Source organism: Nomascus leucogenys, chromosome 22a (genome assembly GCF_006542625.1).
Source record: "Nomascus leucogenys isolate Asia chromosome 22a, Asia_NLE_v1, whole genome shotgun sequence".
NCBI classification, from domain to species: Eukaryota; Metazoa; Chordata; class Mammalia; order Primates; family Hylobatidae; genus Nomascus; species Nomascus leucogenys.
In genome coordinates this window covers 15,427,762-15,452,004 of record NC_044402.1, presented here as the reverse complement: position 1 = coordinate 15,452,004, position 24,243 = coordinate 15,427,762, and positions in this window count along the sequence as shown.

Genomic DNA, 24,243 nt, shown 5'->3' with positions numbered 1-24,243 from the left:
TCATGCCATTCTCCTGCCTCAGCCTCCCAAGTAGCTGGGACTACAGGAGCCCACCACCATGCCCGGCTAATTTTTTTTTATTTTTAGTAGAGACAGGGTTTCACCGTGTTAGCCAGGATGGTCTTGATCTACTGACCTCGTGATCAGCCCGTCTCAGCCTCCCAAAGTGCTGGGATTACAGGCATGAGCCACCGCGCCCAGCCTTTTATTTTTTTATTTTATTTTTTTCAGAGTCTCACTCTGTTGCCCAGGCTGGCGTATAGTGGTGTGATCTTGGCTCACTGAAACCTCTGCCTTCTGGATTCAAGAGATTCACCTGCCTCAGTCTCCTGAGTAGCTGGGATTACAGGCGCACACCACCACGCCTGGCTAATTTTTATATTTTTATTAGAGATGGGGTTTCACCATGTTGGCCAGGCTGGTCTTGAACTCCTAATTTCAAGTGATCCACCGGCCTTGGCCTACCAAAATGCCAGGATTACAGATGTGATCCACTGCACCCAGCCCCAGGTTGCCTAATTAGGCGTTACTGAAATGGAAGACCAAGCAGGAAGCTGGTGGCTCAGAAGATGGGGCTTGTTCTTCATGTCCACGGTGTTCGTTAGTAGAAGGTTCGGGCAAGTGCTTATCTTCATTGGAAGAGGATAATGGCTAATATCAAGACCAGGAAAGTTCAGTCACGTGCATAGGTCCCAGCCTCTAGGCACATAGCAATGTTAGACCAGGCCTCCACCTGACAATCTATGCCTTCCCCAATCTGCAGTGGTTCTGTATCTCTAAGTTTCCTTCTGGACTTAAGCAGGCCCCTTTGGGCCTCCACACACAGAGGGCCTGCTAAAAACCTTTCCACTAAGCTCCTAATAGCTCCAGAAAGAAATCCCTGGAGGCTGGGCATGGTAGCTCACGCCTGTAATCCCAGCACTTTGGGAGGCCGAGGCAGGCAGATCACCTGAGGTCAGGGGTTCGAGACCAGCCTGGCCAACATGGCAAAACCCTGTCTCTACTAAAAATTCAAAAATTAGCTAGGCATGATGGCACATCCCTGTAACCCCAGCTACTTGGGAGACTGAGGCAGGAGAATTGCTTGAACCCAGGAGGCGGAGGTTGCAGTGAGCCGAGATCGTGTCACTGCACTCCAGCCTGGACGACGAGTGAGACTCTGTCTTAAAAAAAAAAAATCACTGGAGCCCTCCACCAAACCCTCATCCCCAAGGCTGGCTGGCCACTGCATTCCACCAGTGCTCAGACTGCACAGCACAGCTGCGCCCCAAGCCCAGAGGAGAATTTCAAAACAGGAGAGCTCACAACAGCCACTGCTCCTGTGTAAAATGTTACGGGAGGTGACAAGGAGGTCTGGAAAATCTGAGATCTGGGCCACAGACCAGGCAGCTGGCTCGTATCCTGGCTCCTCCCAGTCCGGGGTAGGCTTCACAGGATCCCCGTCCTTCCAGCTACTGGTGACGGTGGAAACACCACACAAAAGAGAGCTGGCTTTTCAGGAGGTGCAAGTAGGGTCCTTTAGGACAGCAGTCCCTAATGGTCTCTAACCTTTTTGACACCAGGGACTGGTTTTGTGGAAGACAATTTTTCCACGGGTGGGGAGGGGAAAGGAGGAGGGGAGATTGAAGGGAAGGGATGGTTTGGGGATGAAACTGCTCCACTTCATATCAGGTATTGGATTCTCATAAGGAGCCTGCAACCTAGATCCCTGGCATATGCAGTTCCCAAAAGGGTTTGTGCTCCTTTGAGAATCAATGCCGCTACTGATTGGACAGGAGGTGGAGCTCAGGCAGTAATGCTCACCCGCCTGCCGCTCACTGGCCTGCTGTATGGCCCTGTTCCTAACAGGCCACGGACAGGTGCTGGTCCACAGCCCGGGGGTTGGGGAACCCCTGCTTTTTTTTTTTTTTTTTTTTTTGAGACGGAGTCTCGCTCTGTCGCCCAGGCTGGAGTGCAGTGGCGCAATCTCGGCTCACTGCAAGCTCCGCCTCCCGGGTTCACGCCATTCTCCCGCCTCAGCCTCTCCGAGTAGCTGGGACTACAGGCGCCCGCCACCACACCCAGCTAATTTTTTGTATTTTTAGTAGAGACGGGGTTTCACCATGGTCTCGATCTCCTGACCTCATGATCCGCCCGCCTCGGCCTCCCAAAGTGCTGAGATTACAGGCTTGAGCCACCGCGCCCGGCCGGGGACCCCTGCTTTAGGAGTTCTGAACACCTGAGTTTTTGAGTATTACTGGAAAGATATGACGCCAATATACTGGATTATTTTCCTTATACAGATTGATCCTCTACCCTTGCCAGACCCTTCCCATTCGTTTCCTTTGGAAACAGTCTACCTTATTGCGCCTACACTGTTACCCAGTTGTGTACTCAGGGATCCCAGTCTACTAGACCCCTTCGTCAAGCTCAGTGAGCACTGGCAAAGAATGGAAGGAAAGGGCCAGAGCTTCAGAGGTTTTATGATGTAACCAGTGGCCAAGGTCTGGGACGTGAAACTTGCCTGGGGTGCCCATGACAGCAGGAAAGGCTTGAAGGTGGCTCGGCAGAGCACTCACCTTCATGCCAGTATGGTTCAGGACAGCCCTCCTGCTGATGAGCTGCAGGCAGGCCCTGTCCTTCCCTGCTCCCTCACCCTTTCACCCTTCCTCACTGGTGTAGGCCGATGGCCCAATTCGTCAGCAACCAAGGCAGAGACAATGGGCTGAGCTGACTCATTTAGGAACAGTAATTCTTCCCAAAGAAGATTCCCCATTCATTTAGACACTGAAGCAATTATTTGCAGGCTGACACTTGTAATTACTTTTTACTGCAGGTAGGTAACTGTTCCAAGCTAATAGGATTACTGGTTTCTGAAGGACTTTTGGAACAAGCAATTTTCAAATAGTCAGCACAGCATGTTCAATGAACTTTCCACCCAGGGCAAATTCCTTCCTCTGTGGCTCCTCATGACAGGCAAGGTGTGGATTCCTGGATGGGGGGCATTTTGGAACTGCAGGGGCATTTTTCTTCCATGCTCCTTTGTTTGTAAATGGGACCTGAGCAAATTATGCCTGGTGATATTTCATGGGCTTGCAGGTAATTATTCTAAAATTTTCAACTGTTCTGAAAGTTGGCATTAAATTATATCAACCAATCAATCTTCTTAGCAATAGCAGGGAAAATCACTTTCCCAGTTATGGTATCTCATGGTTACTCCTCCCTCCTTACCACGCATTTCTGAGGGGAAGTTAAAAAAAAATCCAGGCTGAATGTGGTGGCTTATGCCTGTAATCCCAGCACTCTGGGAGGCTGAAGCAGGAGGATCACTTGAGCCCAGGAGTTTGAGACCTGCCTGGGCAACATGGTGAAACCCTATCTCAACAAAAGTACAAAACTTAGCTAGACATGGTGGTGTGCACCTGTAGTCCCAGCTACTTAGGAGGCTGAGGTGAGAGGATTGGCCTGAGTCCTGGAGGTCGAGGCTGCAGTGACCTGTGATTGTACCACTGCACTCCAGCCTGGGTGACAGAGTCAGACCTGTCTAAAAAAAAAAAAAAAAAAAAAATCAGGAGGCCTTTTAGTCAAGGTTTTTTGTTTGTTTGTTTGTTTATTTGAGACGGAGTCCCCTCTGTCACCCAGGCTGGAGTACAGTGGTGCAATCTCAGCTCACTGCAACCTCCACCTCCCAGGTTCAAGCGATTCTCCTGCCTTAGCCTCCTGAGTACCTGGGACTACAGGTGTGAGCCACCATGCCCGGCTAATTTTTTTTTTTTTTTTTTAGATGAAGTTTTGCTCTGTCGCCCAGGCTGGAGTGCAGTTTTGCAATCTTGGCTCACTGCAACCTCCGCCTCCCGGGTTCAAGCAATTCTCCTGCCTCAGCCTCCTGAGTAGCTAGGATTACAGGCGTGCATCACCAAGCTCGGTTCATTTTCGTATTTTTAGTAGAGATGGAGTTTGACCATGTAAGCCAGGCTGGCATCGGACTCCTGACCTCAAGTCATCTGCCCACCTTGGCCTCCCAAAGTGCTGGGATTATAGGCATGAGCCACTGCACCCAGCCTTAGTCAATGTTTCTAACAAGATTATCAACTGTTGTAGACCTTAAATAATGATTTTGCAATAAGGTTCTCTATTTGATAAGAAAAAGTCCATTTGAATGCTTGTCAATATTTGGCCCTATCAACTGGTTTGACATTTAGCAGTTTGAAAAGCACATCCACAGTCTGTTGGAACGACAGTTTCTCTTACTGAGAAGCCTTTTGAGGTATTTGGTTGTTGTTGTTATTCCTGCTTACTCAAACATTCCCAACTGCTCCACTGTCCATCCACTAGTTAGACAAACTCTGAGGGGGTCATAACCATTCTCTTTGTTTGCAGGAACCATCCTGCCACCTGCCCTGAAGAGGCTGCAAAATGCAAAATTATATGGCCAGGAGAAGATTGGAAGAATTTAATCCTTGCATCTCAAGAAGAAACAGTTCTGCTTTTAAGTAGAAGAGGACAGTGAGTAGCTGAGAATCCAGGGAGTGTGAACCATGTAGACTGCTGATTTGGAGAGCAGCTTTTAGACTTCTAGACATAGGCAATGCCTAGAATTGTAAAGAAATTCTATTATCAGTAATACGTACTTTAGATTTGGTTTGCTGATATGCAAACTCATTCAAGTCTGGGATCTGCAGAGAAGGAATTGTAATCCCACAACAAATGTCATTTGCAGCCCTTAGAAATAAAAAAACCTCATGTATTGTTAGGAAAATTGAGAGTATGCTACATAGCAATCTCCAAAGCCTGAAAAATGCTTAGCTGAAAATCTGACTTTATTTATTTATTTTTTTGAGATGGGGACCCATTCTGTTACTCAGGCTGGAGTGCAGTGGTGCAATCACAGCTCACTATAGCCTCAAACTCCTAGGCTCAAGCGATCCTCCTCAGCCTCTCCAGTAGCTAGGACCACAGGCACATGCCACTATACCTGGCTAATGTTTTTTAATTTTCTGTAGAGATGGAGTCTCACATGTTGTCCAGGATGGTCTCAAACTCTTGGGCTCAAGCGATCCTCCCACCTTGGCCTCCCAAAGTGCTGGGATTACAGGTATGAGCTACCGTGCCCAGCCTGTACAGGCAGGCACCTGTAATCCCAGCTACTCGGGAGGCTGAGGCAGGAGAATTGCTTGAACCCGGGAGGCAGAGGCTGCAGTGAGCTGAGATCACACGACTGCACCCCAGCCTGGGCAAAAAAGCGAGACTCCATTAAAAAAAAAAAAGCTGGTTTTGGCTGGGCATGGTGGCTCATGCTTATAATCCCAGTGCTTGGAAAGCAAAGGTGGGAGGATTAATTGAGCCTGGGAGTTTGAGGCTGCAGTGAGCCGTGATTGTGCCACTGCACTCCAGCCTGGATGACAGAATGAGACACTGTCTCAATAAAATAAAATTAAATTAAAAAGCTGGTTTCCGCCAGGCACAGTGGCTCATGCCTATAATCCCAGCACTTTGGGAGGCCGAGGTGGGACGATCACTTGAGGTCAGGAGTTCGAAATAAGTCTGGCCAACATGGTGAAACCCCGTCTCTACTAAAAATACAAAAATCAGCTGGACATGATGGCAGGTGGCTGTAATCCCAGCTACTCGGGAGGCTGAGGCAGGAGAATCGCTTGCACCTGGGAGACAGAGGCTGCAGTGAACCGAGATCGCGCCACTGCACTCCAGCCTGGGCAACAGAGTGAGACTAAGTCTCAAAAAAAAAAAGCTAGACTGGCTAGGCTGTGCTGCAGTAACAGACATGCACTAAAAATGCAGCAGTTTAATACTAAAAAGTTTGTCTCTCCCTCATGCAAAATCCACTTTGGGTTTGAGAATCCTGCAGGGAACCTGTCAAGCAGCTGGGGCTTGAGGCATGCTATTTCTTCTTCGTGGCTGCACCACCTGGAGACAAGGCCCCTTGCTGCCGCCCTGGTGGAGAAGAAGAGAGTGGAAGCCCCTTCCACATTTACTCACAAGCTGGTGGCCAGAACTTGTTCCAGGAGCCCACTCAGTGCGAGGGGCTGAGTGAGGGGTTGGGAGGTGGGAGGCTGGGATATCTGATGAGCATTGAATGTGCAAAATTCACCTACTGAATCAGCATCTCTCAGGGGTGGGATCCAGGACTCTATTTTCAAACTTCCCAGCTGATTATAATGCAAAGTTAGTCATTACAGTCACTGTGATTAACTATTACTGGGAATTTTCCTTTATGGGATGAATAATTTGAAATAGTAGAAATGAAAGGGCAGTTCTAGGCTGGGCCTGATGGCTCATGTCTGTAATCCGTGCACTTTGGGAGGCCAAGGCAGGCAGATCACTTCAGGTCTGGAGTTCAAGACCAGCCTGGCCAACATGGGGAAACCCCGTCTCTACTAAAAATACAAAAATTAGCCAGGCATGGTAGCAGGTGCCTGTAATCCCAGCTACTCGGGAGGCTGAGGCAGGAGAATCGCTTGAACCCAGGAGGCAGAGGTTGCAGTGAGCTAAGATTGCACCACTGCACTCCAGCCTGGGCGACAGGATGAGACTCCATCTCAAAAAATAATAAAATAATAAAATAAAAAATGAATGAGTAGTTCTGTGAATATAATAATTGAGAGTCTAAGCGTCTAACGCATTGGGCTCCTTCCTAGCTGTCATTGGTGTGTAGCTCTTAGATACAGACGCCTCCCAAATCTGTGCTTCTGGCCCAGAATCTCCCTGACTTCAGACCTATACACACTTAGGGTCTCACAGGTGCTTCAAACTCAGTTTGTTCATCTCCACCAAACCTGTTCCCATGTCCAGAGACAGTAGCAATATCCATGCTCCTAGGGGACTTCTAAGGCTTCCCAACTTAGGAGTCTTCCGTGTTTTTTGTTGGTTTGTTTTGTTTTGTTTTTTGAGACAGCATCTTGCTCTGTTGCCCAGGCTGGAGTGCAGTGGTGTGATCTTGGTTCTCTGCAGCTTCTAACTCCCAGGCTCGCATGATTCTCCTGCCTCAGCCTCTTGGGTAGCTAGAACTATAGGTACTCGACACCATGCCCAGCTAGTATTTTTGTATTTTTTGTAGAGACAGGGTCTTGCCGTGTTGCCCTGGCTGGCTCCTGGGCTCAAGCAGTCCACCTTCCTCAGCCTCCTAAAGTGCTGGGATTACAGGCATGAGTCACCACACCTGGTCACCTCTTATTTCTTTTACTCCTCAAATCCAGGCAAGACATGTTCCTACCTCTTTACCTTATACAGCATCTCTTCCCTTCTCGCTCCCTCCACTGCTGTCTCCTTAGTCCAGGGTCCTGTCATCAGTCACCTTGTCCTCCTGCCTAGTCCAGCTTCTCCCTCTTCTTCCTCCCACGTTGCTGTCAGGATGTCATCATTCTTTTGCACAGTAAGCATCTCCTCATCTTTTACATGACTCCTCTCGCTGAGACGCCTTTTCTGATCTTATTCTTTTTCCCTCCACTGTTCCCCAACATACGAGTCTCACACACCTGTAGTTTGCACTCATGTGTATATGTCTTTCCCTCTACTAGAAGGCAAGCCCCATGAGGGCAGATGGCACGTTTGTCTCTCTCAACATGGTATCCTCAGAGTCTAACGTAGCACTCAGTACACAGTAGGTTTGAGAAAAGAAATGAATGAGTTAGGGCATTGTAGGTGCCATATAATAGTCTGTTGAATGAAAAAATAAGTGAATATCTCAAATATTCATTAAAGGATTTCACCAAACTCAAAATAATAAGCTAATTAAAATTGACTACTTGAGCTGGGCACGGTGGCTCACGCCTATAATCCCAGCACTTTGAAAGGCCAAGGCCAGTGGATCACTTGAGGTCAGGAGTTTGAGACCAGCCTGGCCAACATGGTGAAACCCCGTCTCTACCAAAAATATAAAAAAATTAGCCGGGTGTGGTGGTGCATGCCTGTAATTCAAGCTACTTGGGAGGCTGAGGCAGGAGAGTTGCTTGAACCCAGGAGGTGGAGGTTGCAGTGAGCCAAGATTGTGCCATTGCACTCCAGCTGGGGTGACAAGAGTGAAATTCTGTCTCAGAAAAAAAAAAAGAAAAGAAAAAAAGAAATAGTACATAGAAAATATTAATTTATTTAAAAATAATTTTCAGTAATACATGAAATATGAGAAACTATAGATAAGCAAATATAATACAGTTAAAATCAGTCATAATACCTCCAAATCGATGACTACTACTAGCATTTTGGTTCTTTCCCCTATGAGTAAGTGCATCTTAGGGAACAAAAGGTACGGGCATCATATGGACATGATACTTCAGAGGACCTGACTTTTTCACTTACCAGTATACCAAGAGCATCTTTGCCTGTTATGATTTTACTACAACATCAATGACATATTACAAATCCATTTCAATTACGTTGTTGTACCATTCATGGATGACTGCTCTCTGCTAACATTCTATCCCATTCAAAAATATTATCTAAAAACTGAAATTAATATCTATGAATTAAGTATTTGTGGACACCCATTATTTTTCCTTAGGATAAATTATAAGAAGTGGAATTGCTGGGTCACGGAGAGTCAAGATTTTAAAACTTTTTTTTTTTTTGAGACAGTCTCGCTGTCACCCAGGCTGGAGTATACTGATGCGATCTCGGCTCACTGCAACCTCCGCCTCCTGGCTTCAAGAGATTCTCCTTCCTTAGCCTCTTGAGTAGCTGGGATTACAGGCATGCACCACCACGCCCGGCTAATTTTTGTAGTTTTAGTAGAGACAGGGTTTCGCCATATTGGCCAGGCTGGTTTCAAACTCCTGACCTCAAGTGATCTGCACACCTCGGCCTCCCAAAGTGCTGGGATTACAGGTGTGAGCCACCATGCCCGGCCAAAACTTTTAATATACATAGTTTAATATATAACATTGATTAGCTCCAGAAATATTGTATCAATTTATACTTTAATATTTACGGTCCCAGGGCTGGGCACAGTGGCTCACACCTGTAATCCCAGCACTTTGGGAGGCCGAGGTGAGTGGATCACCTGAGGTCAGGAGTTCAAGACCAGCCTGGCCAACATGGTGAAACACTGTCTCTACTAAAAATACAAAAATTAGCTGGGTGTGCTGCTGCAGGCCTGTAATCCCAGCTACTCAGGAGGCTGAGACATGAGAATCACTTGAACCCAGGAGGCAGAGGTTGCGGCGAGCCTAGATCGCACCACTCCACTCCAGCCTGGGTGACAGAGTGAGACTCCGTCTAAAAAAAGAAAAAAAAAAAAAATATATATATATATATATGGTCCTTTGTGTTTCCTTTTTGTCAAATTGTTGAACTCACTTATGCCAGAGGTTGTAATTTTTTAAACTGCAGACATGTGTGAAAAATCAAAACTTGGCAATGACCTTGAGCAGTAGGATATAAATAACTCCCACATGCTTAGCATACCAATAATGAAACACTAGGCATAAATAGCCCTTTGTCTTCTTATATATTTATTCTACTTATTTATTTATCTTTTATTTTTTATTTTTTATTTATTTTTTTAAACAGAGCCTCTGCCCAGGCTGGAGTGCAGTGGCACAACCTCCACTCATTGTACATCGACCTCCTGGACTCAGGTGATCTGCCCACCTCAGCCTCCCAAGTAGCTGGAACCACAGGTGCATGCCACCACACCTAGCTAATTTTTTTATTATTTGTAGATACAGGGTCTCTTACTATGTTTTCCAGGCTGGTCTTGAACTCCTGGGCTCAAGAAATCTTCCTGCCTCGGCCTCCCAATGTGTTGGGATTACAGGAGTGAGCCATAGTTCCCAGCCTTCTTATGTATGTATTAGAATTCTTCACATATATGTATATAGGATGTTACGCAGATCTATGACATATATTCTGCAAATATATTCTCACAGATTGTTGTGCTTCATAAGATTTTGCTTATGTTGGAATTTATTGTCATGTGAAAGTTTTTGCAATTTCCTCTTAGTCAAACCAGCTTATTTTATTGTTTCTGCTTTTGGTGCCATGTTTAGAAAAGTCAAGGCCATCCCTAAAATATATAAATGTTCATCAAAATTTTCTTCTAGTACATTCGTTTCAATTCATACATTTAAATCTTTAATTAATCTGAAATTTTATGCTGATGTATGATGTAAAATAGAAATCAAACTTTTTTTTCCCTAAACACAAACTGGCCAATTGTCTTAACTTATGTCATCGGGTAGAGACTTGAAAGAGGTTAATTTCCACTAAAGCAAACTAAGATTCCAACATGTGCTATATCCTCCTTCAAAGCCCAGAATCTTAGCTTTCTGCTTTCTAGAGTACTATCTGTGCTCCTGGGCATCCAGGAAGAGGTGTCAGCAGGTCCTCCTAAGACACCTCTGCTTTTGCCACATTTCCAGACTTTCTTGGATCTCTGACTGAATGGATTCTGGCAGCAGTCATTGTCATGGTGCCCACTCAGTCCCCAGCCCCTGGTCAGCTCCCTCGTCAGTAGCTTGGAAGATTTGTCAAAGCAGAACAGAGAGTTCCAGGGAAGCACATGTTGGGGAAGTAGTGGAGGTAGAAGGGATGCCACAGATCTTTTCCCCAAAAAATCGAATACATATGCCTAGGATACCACTTCTATGAACGTAACCTAAAGAAATACTTTCCCAGGAGGGGCGCGGTGGCTCACGCCTGTAATCCCAGCACTTTGGGAGGCTGAGGCGGGCGAATCACGAGGTCGGGAGATCAAGACCATCCTGGCTAACACAGTGAAACCTCATCTCTACTAAAAAATACAAAAAATTAGCCGGGCGTGGTGGCGGGCGCCTGTAGTCCCAGCTACTTGGGAGGCTGAGGCAGGAGAATAGCGTGAACCCAGGAGGCGGAGCTTGCAGTGAGTGGAGATCATGCCACTGCACTCCAGCCTGGGCGACAGAATGAGACTCCAAAAAAAAAAAAAAAAAGAAATACGGACAAAGAAGGAAGAGTAAAACTGTTCACTGCAACATTATTGTTAACAGCAAAACACATCAATGGAAGATTGGTTACATAATGATACATCTGTATTATGGAATACTTTGCAGTGATTGAAAGGAATAAAAGGGAGAGAAGAAGGGAGGAGGAAGATAAAGACTGCAAAAACATAGGAAAAGAAAACCAAGTCATAGAATATTATGTACAATATAAACTTGTTAATGTAAAAAGACCTATAAATATGTAAATATATATACATATATATTCATGAATATATGTGTATGTATACACATACACATCCAAACATACATATTCATATATATTCAAAAATATAGAAGTATTTCAGAAAAGATATTGAAAAGATGGAAACCCCACTGAGAAAAGAGTGGATGGAGTTGATAGGGGAGAGCTAGAGAGAGATGGCAGAGGTGGTATTTTTTTTTTTTTTTAGCATCTTACCCTAAATACTTCTGTATTTTAAAAATCTCTCTCTCTCTCTTTTTTTTTTTTTTTTGCTTTTTGAGATGGAGTCTCACTCTGCTCACTCTGTCACCCAGGTTGGAGTGCAGTGGTGGGATCTTGGCTCGGCTCACTGCAACCTCTGCCTCTTGGGTTCAGGTGATTCTCCTGCCTCAGGCTCCTGAGTAGCTTGGATTGCAGGTGCCCACCACCATGCCCGACTAATTTTTTTGTTTTGTTTTGCATTTTGAGATGCAGTTTCACTCTTGTCGCCCAGGCTGGAGTGCAATGGCGCAATCTCGGCTCAATGCAAACTCTGCCTCCCGGGTTCAAGCGATTCTCTTGCCTCAGCCTCCTGAGTAGCTGGGATTACAGGTGCCAGCCACCATACATGGCTAATTTTTCTATTTTTAGTAGGGATGGAGTTTCACCATGTTGGCCAGGCTTGTCTCAAACTCCTGATCTCAGGTGATACCCCCACCTCAGCCTCCCAAACTGCTGAGATTACAGGCGTGAGCCTCCGCGCCCAGCCCATTTTTTTTTATTTTTAGTAGAGACAGGGTTTCACCATGATGGCCAGGCTGGTGTTGAACTCCTGACCTCAGGTGATCCACACACCTCGGCCTCCCAAAGTGCTGGGATTACAGATATGAGCCACTGCACCCTAAAAATCTTTTACAAAAAAAATTTCAGGAAATGCATATGTAATTTCTTTCTTTCTTTTTTTTTTTTTTTTTTTTTTGAGACAGAGTCTGATGCCCAGGTTGGAGTGCAGTGACACAATCACTGCCACCTCCACCTCTGGGGTTCACACTATTCTCCCACCTTAGCCTCCCACGAAGCTGGGATTACAGGCATGCACCACCATGCCCTGTTAATTTTTTTGTATTTTTTGGTAGACACTGGGTTTCACCATGTTGGCCAGGCTGTTCTAGAACTCCTGACCTCAAGTGATCCACCCAGCTCGGCCTCCCAAATTGTTGGGATTACAGGTGTGAGCCACCACACCCATCCGTAATTTCTTAAAAGACAAAAATTAAAAAGAAAGGTTTTCATGGAAACCCTAAGGCTATATAAACCAGGATGAACTGGAGTGTTCCTGAGTTGGTCACCAGCTGGGGCTCAGTCTTTCATTATCAGTAGCATCAGTGCGCCCAAGAAGACTCAGCTGAAAGCCAGCCTACACAGGCATACTTTGGGCACAAAACTGGATGTAGAAAATGCAGAATGAAATACATTAGAACAGGAAAACACTAGAGAATGTCCAGAATGCCCATATCAAGGACCAATTTAATCTAGAATTCAAAAAACAAAAGGAGCTGTAAATAGTGAATACAAGAAGATGAATCATCTCCCAGATGGAGAAGACTCGATGGCCTTTGTTCTGGGTTGAACCTGGACTAAGCCCTGATCATATAACTTTTTTCCCACTGCCTCAGAAGGAAAAATAGAAGGGCAGCCTGGGAAACCTAGCGAGAGCTCGTCTCTACAAAAAACAAAAAAAATTACCCGGGTGTGGTGGTGCACACCTGTGGTCCCAGGTACTGGGGTGTTGGGGAGCAGGAGGATCCTTAAGCCCAGGAGGTCGAGACTGCAGTGAGCCATGATCGCATCACTGCACTCTAGCCTGGGGGACAGAACAAGACCCTGTCTAAAAAACAAACAAACAAACAAACAAAAACAAAAAGAAGAAGAGGAGGAGGAGGAAGAAGAAGAGGAGGAGGAGGAGGAGGCGGAATGCCTTGAAGTGACTGAAAATTACTAAGTTTTTTTTTGTTTTTTTTGTTTTTGTTTTTGTTTTTTAAGTGGGAATGATCACCTATTTTGCCACCTTGGCATGTCTCATGATTTACTCATCAGATTAGTCTTCATCTGTTTGGGCTGTTATAACACAGTACCATAGACTGGGTGGCTTATAAACAACTGAAATTCATTTCCCACAGTTCTGGAGGCAGGGAAGTCCAAGACCAAGGTGTCAGCATGTTCTGTGTCTAGTGAGGGCTCGTTTCCTGGTTCATAGACAGCTGTCTTCTGGCCGCATCCTCACATAGCAGAAGGGGTGAAGGAGCTTTCCAGGGTCTCTAATGCCATCCAGCCCTCATGACCTAATCCCTGTCCAAGGTCCCACCTCCTAATACCATCACACTGGGGGGTTAGGATTTCAACACATGCATTTTGAGGGGACATGAACATTAAGTCTATAGCAATTACCAGAACTGACTTACTAAAGACTTGACCTTTGGATCCTCCTATATTTACAGCAGCTGCCGGATTAGACTCTAACAAATAGGGAAGTAAGAAGCCCCCTGTCCCAGCCTGCGGCATCAACCCAGTTCTAAGGCCCATTTGAGGCAGGAGGAGTGGGGATCTCCCGTCTAACACACTGGAAGCCTACTTTGCTTTGTCACACTGGAAAGCCAGGAGGGCAAGACGGTGGGCACAGTGATCCCCTACCTATCAAGTGTCAGAGGGAGAGCACTCAAGTGACCCTGCTGCTCAGATGTTGACTCTGTTGAGGGCAGAAGCACACAGGATGTGGGAGGGAAGCAGAGAAGCAGTGGATCCTGAGGAAAACGCTGCCAGCACCATCTTTAACAAATCCTCTCCTTGCAAATTTATTTCCCACTTCCTTTGTCTCTTTAACTCAGCTGACTTTCTCAGGGAATGTGTCCTAGACCCCCTGGCTGGGTCCAGGTGGATAGATACACATAGCGCTGTTTCTCCTTCATAACATTTACCACAGTTGTGACTTGACTTTGCTGCATATAATTATTTGACAATACCAGAATCTCTCATGAGACTACAAACAGCAGGAACTGTGCCTTTCTTTAGCTCATCTTGGCATTCCTGTGCCTAGCCTAGTGCATGGCACATACTGGAGCTCTATAAATAGGTGCTGAATAAATGAAGGACAGAGAGCAGTAGGAGGAGGCATCTTGGAGATGAGACTGGAGGCTTAGACCTTAAAAGAAGGCAGGATAAAAGAGAGTTTCACTGGATATAATTTCCAGAAGGGCCCTAGAATTCATTTGCTGCCAGGTGAATCTATCATTCCATAACTAGAAAAGTTTGAAATGTACATACTCCTGAGAGAGGTAAGACATTAACCTAAATATGCATTTGCATATTAATAACACTTCCTTTCCAGAAAGCTTGCACAGAAGTTATGCTATGGAGAATACTAAATCAATACCCTGGGCCAGGCGCGGCGGCTCACACCTGTAATCCCAGCACTTCGGGAGGCCAAGGCAGGTGGATCACCTGAGGTCAGGAGTTCGAGACCAGCCTGACCAACATGGTGAAACCCTGTCTCTACTAAAATACAAAAAATTAGCCGGGTGTGGCCGCGAGTGCCTGTAATCTCAGCTACTCAGGAGGCTGAGGCAGGAGAATCTCTTGAACCCGGGAGGCAGAGGTTGCAGTGAGCCAAGATCATACCACTGCACTCCAGCCTGGGCAACAAGAGCAAAACGCAGCCACAATAAATAAATAAATAAATAAATAAATACCCTGAACATCTGAAGGTGGAAGCTGTGGCTTGATGACCATGGAGTAGGAAAAGTAAAGACCATGGTCAATGGTGTCAAAAAGCATTCACCATCCTTATGTCATAGTTTTGCTAAGGGTCAGCTTACTGTTGGTCAGAAACAAACCACAGTTCACCCTGGTCAACAAGACCCCTTTGCAGTGCTGCATGGAATTCTAATGCAGTGCTGCATGGACGCTGGGCAGGCACTGGCAGCCAGGGAGCCACTTCCTCTTTCAACTAAATGCATACTAAGGGGAGGTGGAAGATATGCAGCTGGTATCTACCCAAAAGGAAGAATCATGCCCTTGAGTTCTGATCACAAGGCTCTTCTGCTGTAATTTAAATGGAATAATCTTCACCATCAACCAACCTCCAGATCCTACAAGGTACTGCCACCAAACATGGCTAGTTATCGAAGGATAGTCATCTTTTGGGGAAGATCAAACTCTAGAACCTAATAAAAGAAATGAACCTCACATCCTATTAAAAAGGACTTCCTGGCCAGGCACAGTGGCTCATGCCTGTAATCCCAGCACTTTGGGAGGCGGAGGCAGAGGGCTTGCTTGAGCCCAGGAGTTTGAGACCAGCCTGGGCAACATGGTGAAACTCTGTCTTTACAAAAAAATATGAAAATCAACTGGGCATTATGGCATGTGCCTGTGATTCCAGCTACTCCAGAGGCCAAGGTGGAAGGATCACCTGAGCCCTGGGAGGTCAGGGCTGCAGTGAGCCATGATTGTGCCACTGCCCTCCAGCCTGGGTGACAGAGTAAGACCCTGACTCAAAAAAAAAAAAAAAAAAAAAAAGATTTTAAAAAAGAACTTGCTGAAGATTGTACAAAAAGAAAAGAAACTTGAAATGAATAATTGCTTTTATTAAGCTACAGGAGTTGGATTTTTTTCTCTCTCTACTATCAGGATGGCTTTAAGACACCAAGGTGGGAAACAGATTTTTCTGCATAGCCCCAACTCAGGATATATTTCCATTAACAATGACTGGATACCCTAAAAATGCCCCCCATTCATACCCTCTGAAAGTGTTAAGGTTAACTGCATAAAAGATCATTTGAAGTTTACTAAAATCTTAGATTCTTAGAAGGGATCTCTGAGTACATCTGGATTATTTCTTATTAATAATAAAAAAATTCTATGGAATACCAATAGTGATCCTCAACTTATGCTTGAGTCTTCACAGAAATAGGATCTATGCAAGATGAAATGGGCCAAAAAAAGAAAAGAAGAAGAAGGATCTAGTTTGCCTCTTTTCTACCCACCTTATTCCCTTATTCCATTATTAAGCAATTCTGCTTAACAATCTTTTAAAATACATCTTATTACACAAGGTCCTATGTAGCCAACTGGCTCAATTTAAATGTACACCGGTACCTTGTTCTCCCAAAAGTAATTGCCTAAAGAAAAATATTTTAGTTGCATAATTAAGTAAAAGGCAAAAAAATGGCAATGATTTTATTTCTGGATTTATGGCCACTGGAACATTCCTGTGTTAGGACAGAAAGTAAACTGAACTTTGAAATTAAATAGATAGCTATACATTTTTGTTTTGGCGTGTAAATTACACATTTGCAGTCCTTCACTGAAGCCCAGTTTCAGATTTATTTTATTTATTTATTTTTTAGACGGGAGTCTCACTCTGTTACCCAGGTCGGAGTGTAGTGGCGCAATCTCGGTTCACTGCAGTCTCCGCCTCCTGGGTTCAAGTGATTCTCCTGCATAGGTGGGATTATAGGCGCCCGCCACCATGCCCGGCTAATTTTTGCATTTTTAGTAGAGACGGGGTTTTGCCAAGTTGGCCAGGCTGGTCTGGAACTCTTGACCTCTGGTGATCCATCTGCCCCAGCCTCCCAAAGTGCTGGGATTACAGGCGTGAGCCACTGCACCCAGCCCTATGTTTCAGAATTATTTTAAGCCTTATCTTTTTTTATGTGAAACTTAGAGCCTCACAAAACACTATTTGTGAGGTATCTTTCTCATAGTGATTTATTCTTGTGAACAAAATTTCATTTCTGTAAAATATATTGTTGGCAATTGGTATAGTCATTTAATTTTATGAAAGTGTATTTTAGGAATAAATGCATTCCCCAAAGGGGCACTGACATATAATTAGCAATAGAAATGATGTCACTGCTGTAAGGAAATTCAAAGTGGCTAAGATTCCAGAGAGTCCTGCAGAGGTCTATAGCCTATGGATTATTAAACACTGCTACCTGATAAAATGGGGGACAAAAAGAACAAAAGTATATGCACATGATTTAGAAATTTTGAAACATGATTTGAGCAACTGGAAGTAGCAATGAAAAGCTTTATCAAATATGCTTTAAGTAAACTATCAGAGTCCACCTACAAAAGAATACTTTTTAACTTTGACCAGCAATTTAAAACTTTTAAAGTATTTATAAAAATCTTAAATATATAATCAGTTTATACAGAAAAATAGGCCAGGCATGGTGGCTCATGCCTGGAAACCCAGCACTTTGGGAAGCTGAGATGGGAGGACTGCTTGAGCCCAGGAGTTTGAGACCAGCCTGGGCAGCATAGTGAGACCCCATCTCTACAAAAAAACTTAAAAATTAGCCAGGTGTGACAGCATTAGCCTGTAATCCCGGGTACTCCCAAAAATCAATAATAAGACTTGATCAGCTCAAGAGGAAATTCTAAAGAAAGAGGATCTGATAATTAAATCATGAGATGTGTCTTGGACCTCCTGGCATTAACCTTCTGGGAAGCAGCAGGAAGGAGATAATCTCAGCCAATATCTCTATTCAAAAAAAAAAAAAAAAAAAAAAAAAAAAGGAGCCCAGAGAAGCTAAAATGGTTTGGGGAGAACTCTACAGTAGTTCTCTCTGATTGATATGGGCTATGTTTGATTCAGTTGTAGGAATCCATATCAATGAAAATTGGTTATGGCAGGAGCTTGCACTGTCAGCCATGACCCACTATTGCCTTCTACTACACTATAATTACATTTCCACTCGAAAGGGATTAGGACCTCCACAAATACTTAAGTGTACTGAAAGTAAATTGAAAACCAGTGGGAAACAAAATGCAGTTTAAAAAGCGTCACAAAACCAGCAACCTTAAACAGAAGAATTACCATTTTGCCCCAGATAAAATCTCAGGATGCCCATCAGAAGCAATACTTTAAGTATTTCAGGGTCTCAAATTGTATTAGTGGGAAGGAGGCAAAACAATTCTATTTGGATTTGCACTGAACCAAAGTTAAATTAGAGACAAATTCCATAATTTAACTGGGAATCAGGTCTTTTTCCCTTGTCTTTTCTTTCTTTTTTTTTTTTTTTTTTTTGAGACAGAGTCTCACTCTGTCACTCAGGCTGGAGTGCAGTCAAGCAATCATGGCTCACTGCAGCCTCGACCTCCCAGGCTCAAGCGATCCTCCCACCTCAGCCTTCTGAGTAGCTGGGAGTACAGGCACACGCCACCATCCCTGTCTAATTTTTCATCTTTCGTGGAGACAGGGTTTCACCAGGTTGCCCAGCCTGGCCTCAAAACTCCTGGGCTCAAGCAATCCTCCCACCTTAGCCTCCCAAAGTGCTGAGATTACAGGTGTGAGCCATCGTGCCCAGCCTATTTACAGTATTTCTAAAGTTACAGCTTTGAAAGAGTTGAGAAGTTACAGCTTTGAAAGAGTTGAAAAGTGTTTTCACTATCTAACTGTACCCGTGCTCATTGTGAACAGAAGTTCTGTGTTTTGGATCCTCTACGTGACAGAAGATAAATACTAAGTGCATCAGCAGAGGGTGGAAGAAGTGAATTCCACAAATGCTCACCCTAATGTTTTCTGCAACAGAAAATCATCTATTCTCATCTTCTTTCAGCTATATAAAAAGAAAAAAGGAAGACTGTTTCACAATCATGGATGAGTAGCTGATCACAGCTTTCATAAAATATGCATGCCAGCACTTCCACACAATTACCTAGAAGAACCAGTCTCTTGTTCCAAACATTTCAACAGCAAAAGACCTACCTGTAGCCAGCCATTTAGAAAGTGAAATGTTGCCTAGAAAATAATTATTGGAATCAATAAACAATTAAAATTGGAGGCGGGGAAGTTCTTAGATTTACTTGATTTTTTTCCTACAGATTTAAAGTTAAGAATTATCAAAGAAAATAAATTTCAAACTACTGTATAAACTCCCATGGATACAAGTTACATGTACATAAGCAGGTATTCTCTTAATTTGTGTCAAAATTATCTCCTGACACCATCAGACATACCACCCCTTCTGGTAGTACCATTGAGGATCCATAAGATGGCAGGCCTAGATTTCACAGTAGTAATTGTTAAGTGTATATACACTGATTGCTTTGAAAAAAACATACATCATATTATCAGCAGCATGTGGCTAGTAACAATCTTAGGGGCATCTATCAAATTAAATTTGTAAATTAAAAAACATAGCAACTATTACCAGGTTAATGCATGCTATTAATTCATATTGAATCACAAAATATTATTGCCGGAAGAAAATTAAGATCATCTACTTTAGTCCTGCCTATTTCCATGTAAATAAACCGGAGTGCAGATATCAGAGCTTTGCCCAAGATCACATGACAAAGTGAGCAGCAGAGAGAGGACCAGAATCCTGGTCTCCTTCCTCCCAATCTGTATCAGTCCTATCGTTCCCAATATTTCTTCAACTCCTCATGGTGGCATCAAAGTCCAAATGACTGCTCTGCTGTCGAGCCCTATCCTTGCAGTTTGCCACAGATTGCTCTTTCCTTGTCAAAGAGTCATTCATGAGTCACCACTTGTCCTATCTGGACTCCGCATGGAAGCATGGAATTCCACAACTCTCTTCATAAACCACTTGTGTGCATCTCAAACTGGGGTGTGGTGATGTATGCGGTACTTGAAGTCACAAGATAAATAAGTACTATCTCCTTTGATAATTTTGGTGGCAGCGGGAGGAAACATCTTTTTAATTAAAAGGAACATAAAATGTGTATGAATGTCAAACATGAAATGCATAAAGGTTCAAAGCAACGTGTAGCTTTGTGTAGGCTAGATCAGGCCACTGTGCAGGCCTGCAGCAATACAGCTCTTCAGTCCTCTGTGCTATCAGGGACACTGTGGTGGAAAGCTTAGGGAAGTATCTCATTAAGAGGCTCCCTCCTTCAGTACATAACCTGGAGCGCACCTTGTCTTCCGTGATGTATACAATAAGCTCACCTTACACTTGTGTCCTGGAAAAATCGACACACTGCTATCCAAATACTATGTGGGTAGTCCTCAGGCACATGTAACTTCTATATGACAAGCATTACATTATAAACATTAAAATATTCACCAAATATCAACTATCACATATGATAAATATGTAACAGAGGCCACTGCTGGGCAGAATTCTTAGATAAACCAAACACGGTGGATGGAATTAATAAAAATAAACCAACCTACTACCTGTTGTAAGCATTATGCTATAGAGAAATGTACAGAGATCCAAGAAGCAGGAGAGCTGGAGGATTTTTGATCACTCATCTAATGTGTCTTACTCTATTTTCTATTTTCTCATCTATAAAAAGGAGATTGGATTGGGTTAGAACAGAGGAAAAATTTAGAATTCTAAATTGTTTTTTGATCACCCTTTGCTCTAGCGTTTCCTTGGGCATAATTTTTTAAATGAATGTAACAAAAGATAATTAGCACCTAAGCATTTTCCTGTGCATTTTGACACTGATTAATTCAGTTTCTCGGAATATACTTACCTCCTTAAAAATTCTCGGTATACTGATTGGCTAGAAATCAGTAAATTAGTTAATGTCATGAAAAACAAAGACTGGGAAACAATTTTAGATTAAATGAGACTACAGAAAGGACGTCTGAATGCAATACATGATCCAGGATTTTATTTTGCTATGAAGAATGTTATTGCCATTATTGACAACTGGCAAAATTCAAATGACCACTACAGCACAGGCAATATTAGACAATGGTGTTGTATCCATTTCCTGATTTTGATAATTGTACCATGGCTATGCCAGAGAATGACCTTGTTTCTGGAATTACACACTGACACATTTAGGGACAAAGGAGCATCATGTCCGCCGAGAGAGAGAGACAGAGAGAGAGAGAGAGCGCAAGCCTAGATGCCAGTGTGGTAAATGTTAAAATCTGGGAAATATGAGTGAAAGTACATAGGTATTCTTTGTACTATTCTTGTAAATTTTCTGTAAGACTGAAATTATATTAAAATAAAAAATTAAAAGAAAAAATCTTAAAGACAACCTGTTTGATGGCTGCGTATAGAACTGCAATGGAAACCAGATGTAGAAAGATTAATGAGGAAGGCAAAATTACAGTTGAAGAGAAGCCGATTTATTCATATTTCTTTGCAATTTATGAGTTTGAGATAATAGACATACTATGCCATACTGTGTCTTGTATAAAAGGATGCATCTGGTGAACACTCATCTAAAAATTCTTATTTGATAAATATTGTTATAATGACACTCTGTAGTTTATTTCTTGGGGTTTAAAAAATTTATATATAATAACTATATCATGCTGCCAATAAAGACATACCCAAGACTGGGTAATTTATAAAGGAAACAGGTTCAATTGACTCAGAGTTCAGCATGGCTGGGGAGGCCTCAGGAAACTTACAATCATGGCAGAAGAGGAAGCAAACACATCCTTCTTCACATGGCAGCAGCAAGGAGAAGTGCCCAGCAAAAGAGGGAAAAGCCCCTTGTAAAACCGTCAGATCTTGTGAGAACTCACTATTAAGAGAGCAGCATTAGAGTAACTGCCCCCATGATTAACTTATCTCCTGCTGGGTCCCTTCCACCACACGTGGTTATGGGAACTACAATTCAAGATGAGATTTGGGTGGGGACACATAGTGTCCCCATGTCACATAGTGAGACCCCCATCTCAAAAAAATAAAACATCATGTTATATCAACAAATGGTAAGATAAAACAAGACACTAGACAATAAATTCTGGTCTATACCTCACCTGTATGCATAGGTAGATTATCTGTTGTTCTCAGGATTTAGCACATAGAAATGACATTGTTTAATATTTTTTCACGATGATTTTCAAAGGGCAAATGATCTCCCATATGACTATTTAAAAACTATATTTATTTTTCAGTTGCTCAGTACGTGTAAACTTTAAAAATTAGCTTTTTCTTCTGTAAATACTTGTTTCTGACTTACACATCTCAAAGTTAAAACACTCTGGTTTTTTTTTTTTTTTTCTTTTCTTTTCTTTTATTGAGATGGAGTCTCGCTCTGTCACCCAGACTGGAGCACAATGGTGTGATCTTGGCTCACTGCAACCTCCACCTCCCGGATTCAAGCGATTCTCCTGCCTCAGCCTCCTGAGTAGCTGGGATTACAGGCTCCCACTGCCACACCCAGCTAATTTTTGTATTTTTAGTAGAGATGGGGTTTCACCATGTTGGTCAGGCTGGTCACGAACTCCTGACCTCTGATGATCCACCCGCCTCAGCCTCCCTCCCAAAGTGCTGGGATTACAGGCATGAGCCACTGTGCCTGGTCCAGTGTTTACCTTTTCATATAGTTAGCTGATAAAGAAGCTTTTGTGTATATACCCTGCATATCAAAATGGGGATAAATTAAAGTTAAACTGAGATGGTTTTCATCCATATCTGAAACTCAAAAATCTTGATCAGTTGATATCAAATTTCACACAGCCCACTTATATTTACAAAGTGAAGAGTAACCGATCTACTCAGAGCATGGGATCGTCAGAATAAAACATTTTGAAAGTCCGTCCTTGAAAAGAACAAAAGTATGTTCTCATCTTTACATGAGGACTCTAGATTATTTTCCATGCTTTTGTGATGAAGTGCTGTTTTGTTATATAATTTTGACTTGGATTCTTCCCAATTTGTTTATGTAATTTCAGGAGGAATACTGAACATCTGAGTCCTGGATGATACTATTATAGTAAACTAATAATTGCAGAAGTTAAAAAAGAACACCTGCATCAATTGCACCATTGCACTCCAGCCTTGGTGACAGAATAAACCCCATTTCTTTCTTTCTTTCTTTTTTTTTTTTTTTGAGACAGAGTTCTGCTCTTGTTTGCCAGGCTGGAATGCAGTGGCGTGATCTCGGCTCACCGCAACCTCTGCCTCCTGGGTTCAAGTGATTCTCCTGCCTCAGCCTCCCAAGTAGCTGGGATTACAGGCATGCGCCACCACGTCCAACTAATTTTCGTATCTTCAGTAGAGACGGGGTTTCACCATGTTGGCCAGGCTGGTCTCAAACTCCTGAATTCAGGTAATCCGCCTGCCTTGGCCTCCGAAAGTGCTGGGATTACAGGCATGAGCCACCAAGCCTGGCCCCCATTTCTTAAAAATATGAATTCATCCAGCCTGGTCAACATGGAGAAACCCTGCCCCTATTAAAAATGCAAAAATTAGCTGGATGTGGTGCTCATGCCTATAATCCCAGCTACTCGAGTGGCTGAGGCATGAGAATCCCTTGAACCCAGGCTGCGGAGTTTGCAGTGAGCCGAGGTTACGCCACTGCACCCCAGCCTGGGAGACAGAGTGAGACTCTGTCTCAAAATAAAATAAATAAGTAAATACATACACTACATACATAAAATACAAGCAACATTACAAAATAGACGTTTTCCTTATTTCATTTAACTGTTTTTTTCTCTCCAGCTATTTTAATTGATTCAAGATGTTCAACATGTATTTATTTAGCAACTAGTACATGCCAGACATGGTTGTTAAGTATTGAGAATATAAGCAAGTAATATGTAATGAAAACCTGCATAAACAAAAACATGGTCTCTGGCTTCATCCTGGTTACAATCTAGTCCTGAGAACTTAAAGGGCAGGAATGAGTTTTACAAGCTTGGTATCCCGCCGAGTGCCTTGCACATGCAAGAACCACAATAACACTCACTGATGATACTGATGATGTCTGCACTGTCTATAGATCTTTCTTATCGGTAGAAGAGAGATTCTTCAAGCTGTAATCAGATCTTTTTACCTTTGAAAATAGTCTTTGACTGGGCGCAGTGCCTCACACCTGTAATCCAGCACTCTGGGAGGCCAGGGTGGGCAGATCACGAGGTCAAGAGCTAGAGGCCATCCTGGCCAACATGGTGAAACCCCGTCTCTACTAAAATACAAAAAATTAGCCTGGCATGGTGGTGCACACCTGTAGTCCCAGCTACTTCGGAGGCTGAGACAGGGGAATTGCTTGAACCTGGGAGGCAGAGGTTGCAGTGAGCTGAGATTGCGCCACTGCACTCCAGCCTGGCAATAGAGCGACACTCCGTCTCAAAAGAAAAAAAAATAGACTCCAGCCCAGCCG